This window comes from Triticum urartu, chromosome 4A (assembly GCF_056163025.1).
Source record: "Triticum urartu cultivar PI428250 chromosome 4A, HENAU_Tu73, whole genome shotgun sequence".
In the NCBI taxonomy this organism is placed as follows: domain Eukaryota; kingdom Viridiplantae; phylum Streptophyta; class Magnoliopsida; order Poales; family Poaceae; genus Triticum; species Triticum urartu.
The window spans coordinates 609,392,908-609,397,210 of record NC_141876.1 but is presented as its reverse complement, the minus strand read 5'-3'; positions in this window follow the sequence as shown (position 1 = coordinate 609,397,210).

Here is a 4,303-nt window from a genome sequence, read left to right as displayed (position 1 = left end):
CACCATTACGCTGTGGTGTTCCGGGTGGCGTGAGTTGCGAAACTATTCCATAATTTTTCAAATGTACACCAAACTCGTAACTCAAATATTCTCCTCCACGATCAGATCGTAGAAACTTTATTTTCTTGTTACGATGATTTTCCACTTCACTCTGAAATTCTTTGAACCTTTCAAATGTTTCAGACTTATGTTTCATTAAGTAGATATAACCATATCTGCTTAAATCATCTTTGAAGGTGAGAAAATAACGATATCCGCCACGAGCCTCAATATTCATCGGACCACATATATCTGTATGTATGATTTCCAACAAATCTGTTGCTCTCTCCATAGTACCGGAGAACGGTGTTTTAGTCATCTTTCCCATGAGGCACGGTTCGCAAGTACCAAGTGATTCATAATCAAGTGGTTCCAAAAGTCCATCAGTATGGAGTTTCTTCATGCGCTTTACACCGATATGACCTAAACGGCAGTGCCACAAATAAGTTGCACCATCATTATCAACTCTGCATCTTTTGGTTTCAACATTATGAATATGTGTATCACTACTCTCGATATTCAATAAGAATAGACCACTCTTCAATGGTGCGTGACCATAAAAGATATTACTCATATAAATAGAACAACCATTATTCTCTGATTTAAATGAATAACCGTCTCGCATCAAACAAGATCCAGATATAATGTTCATGCTTAACGCTGGCACCAAATAACAATTATTTAGGTCTAATACTAATCCCGAAGGTAGATGTAGAGGTAGCGTGCCGACCGCGATCACATCGACTTTGGAACCGTTTCCCACGCGCATCGTCACCTCGTCCTTAGCCAATCTTCGCTTAATCCGTAGCCCCTGTTTCGAGTTGCAAATATTAGCAACAGAACCAGTATCAAATACCCAGGTGCTACTGCGAGCATTAGTAAGGTACACATCAATAACATGTATATCATATATACCTTTGTTCACCTTGCCATCCTTCTTATCCGCCAAATACTTTGGGCAGTTCCGCTTCCAGTGACCAGTCTGCTTGCAGTAAAAGCACTCAGTTTCAGGCTTAGGTCCAGACTTGGGTTTCTTCTCTTGAGCAGCAACTGGCTTGCCGTTCTTCTTGAAGTTCCCCTTCTTCTTTCCTTTGCCCTTTTTCTTGAAACCAGTGGTCTTGTTGACCATCAACACTTGATGCTCTTTCTTGATTTCTACCTCCGCAGCTTTCAGCATTGCGAAGAGCTCGGGAATAGTCTTGTTCATCCCTTGCATATTATAGTTCATCACGAAGCTCTTGTAGCTTGGTGGCAGTGATTGGAGAATTCTTTCAATGACGCAATCATCTGGAAGATTAACTCCCAATTGAATCAAGTGATTATTATACCCAGACATTTTGAGTATATGCTCACTAACAGAACTGTTCACTTTCATCTTGCAGCTATAGAACTTATTGGATACTTCATATCTCTCAATCCGGGTATTTGCTTGAAATATTAACTTCAACTCCTGGAACATCTCATATGCTCCATGACGTTCAAAACGTCGTTGAAGTCCCGATTCTAAGCCGTAAAGCATGGCACACTGAACTATCGAGTAGTCATCAGCTTTGCTCTGCCAGACGTTCATAACATCTGGTGTTGCTCCAGCAGCAGGCCTGGCACCCAGCGGTGCTTCCAGGACGTAATTCTTCTGTGCAGCAATGAGGATAATCCTCAAGTTACGGACCCAGTCCGTGTAATTGCTACCATCATCTTTCAACTTTGCTTTCTCAAGGAACGCATTAAAATTCAACGGAACAACAGCACGAGCCATCTATCTACAATCAACATAAACAAGCAAGATACTATCAGGTACTAAGTTCATGATAAATTTAAGTTCAATTAATCATATTACTTAAGAACTCCCACTTAGATAGACATCCCTCTAATCCTCTAAGTGATCACGTGATCCAAATCAACTAAACCATGTCCGATCATCACGTGAGATGGAGTAGTTTTTTCGGTGAACATCATTATGTTGATCATATCTACTATATGATTCACGCTCAACCTTTCGGTCTCCGTGTTCCGAGGCCATATCTGTATATGCTTGGCTCGTCAAGTATAACCTGAGTATTCCGCGTGTGCAACTGTTTTGCACCCGTTGTATTTGAACGTAGAGCCTATCACACCCGATCATCACGTGGTGTCTCAGCACGAAGAACTTTTGCAACGGTGCATACTCAGGGAGAACACTTCTTGATAATTTAGTGAGAGATCATCTTATAATGCTACCGTCAATCAAAGCAAGATAAGATGCATAAAAAGATAAACATCACATGCAATCAATATAAGTGATATGATATGGCCATCATCATCTTGTGCTTGTGATCTCCATCTCCGAAGCACCGTCATGACCACCATCGTCACCGGCGCGACACCTTGATCTCCATCGTAGCATCGTTGTCATCTCGCCAATCTTATGCTTCCACGACTATTACTACCGTTTAGTAATAAAGTAAAGCATTACATCGCGATTGCATTGCATACAATAAAGCGACAACCATATGGCTCCTGCCAGTTGCCGATAACTCGGTTACAAAACATGATCATCTCATACAATAAAATTCAGCATCATGCTTTGACCATATCACATCACAACATGCCCTGCAAAAACAAGTTAGACGTCCTCTACTTTGTTGTTGCAAGTTTTACGTGGCTGCTACGGGCTTTAAGCAAGAACCAATCTCACCTACACATCAAAACCACAACGATTGTTTGTCAAATAGACTTCGTTTTAACCTTCGCAAGGACCGGGCGTAGCCATACTTGGTTCAACTAAAGTTGGAGAGACAGTCGCCCGCAAGCCATCTATGTGCAAAGCACGTCGAGGGAACCGGTCTCGCGTAAGCGTACGCGTAAGGTTGGTCCGGGTAGTCTCGTCCAACAATACCGCCGAACCAAAGTATGACATGTTGGTAGGCAGTATGACTTGTATCGTCCACAACTCACTTGTGTTCTACTCGTGCATATAACATCAACATAAATAACCTAGGCTCGGATGCCACTGTTGGGAAACGTAGTAATTTCAAAAAAATTCCTACACACACGCAAGATCATGTGATGCATAGCAACAAGACAGGAGAGTGTTGTCTACGTACCCAACGCAGACCGACTGCGGAAGCGCTGACACGACGTAAAGGAAGTAGTCGTACGTCTTCACGATCCAACCGATCAAGCACCGAAACTACGGCACCTCCGAGTTCGAGCACACGTTCAGCTCGATGACGATCCCCGGACTCCGATCCAGCAAAGTGTCGGGGAAGAGTTCCATCAGCACGACGGTGTGGTGATGATCTTGATGAACTACAGCAGCAGGGCTTCGCCTAAACTCCGCTACAGTATTATCGAGGAATATGGTGGCAGGGGGCACCGCACACAGCTAAGAATAGATCACGTGGATCAACTTGTGTGTCTAGAGGTGTCCCCTACCTCCGTATATAAAGGAGCCAAGGGGGAGGGCTGGCCGGCCAAGGAGGAGGGCGCAGGAGAGTCCTACTCCCTCTGGGAGTAGGATTCCCCCCCCCCCAATCCTAGTCCAACTAGGATTCCTCGGAGGGGGAAAAGAGGAGGAGGGGGCCGGCCACCTCTCCTAGTCCTAATAGGACTAGGGGAAGGGGGAGGCGCGCAGCCCATCTAGGGCAGCCCCTTCTCTTTTCCACTAAGGCCCACTATGGCCCATATAGCTCCCGGGGGGTTCCGGTAACCCTCCCGGTATTCCGGTAAAATCCCGATTTCACCCGGAACACTTCCGATATCCAAACATAGGCTTCCAATATATCAATCTTTACGTCTCGACCATTTCGAGACTCCTCGTCATGTCCATGATCACATCCGGGACTCCGAACAACCTTCGGTACATCAAAATGTATAAACTCATAATATAACTGTCATCGTAACCTTAAGCGTGCGGACCCTACGGGTTCGAGAACAATGTAGACATGACCGAGACACGTCTCCGGTCAATAACCAATAGCGGGACCTGGATGCCCATATTGGCTCCTACATATTCTACAAAGATCTTTATCGGTCAGACCGCATAACAACATACGTTGTTCCCTTTGTCATCGGTATGTTACTTGCCCGAGATTCGATCGTCGGTATCCAATACCTAGTTCAATCTCGTTACCGGCAAGTCTCTTTACTCGTTCCGTAATACATCATCTCACAACTAACATATTAGTTGTAATGCTTGCAAGGCTTATGTGATGTGCATTACCGAGAGGGCCCAGAGATACCTCTCCGACAATCGGAGTGACAAAACCTAATCTCGAAATACGCC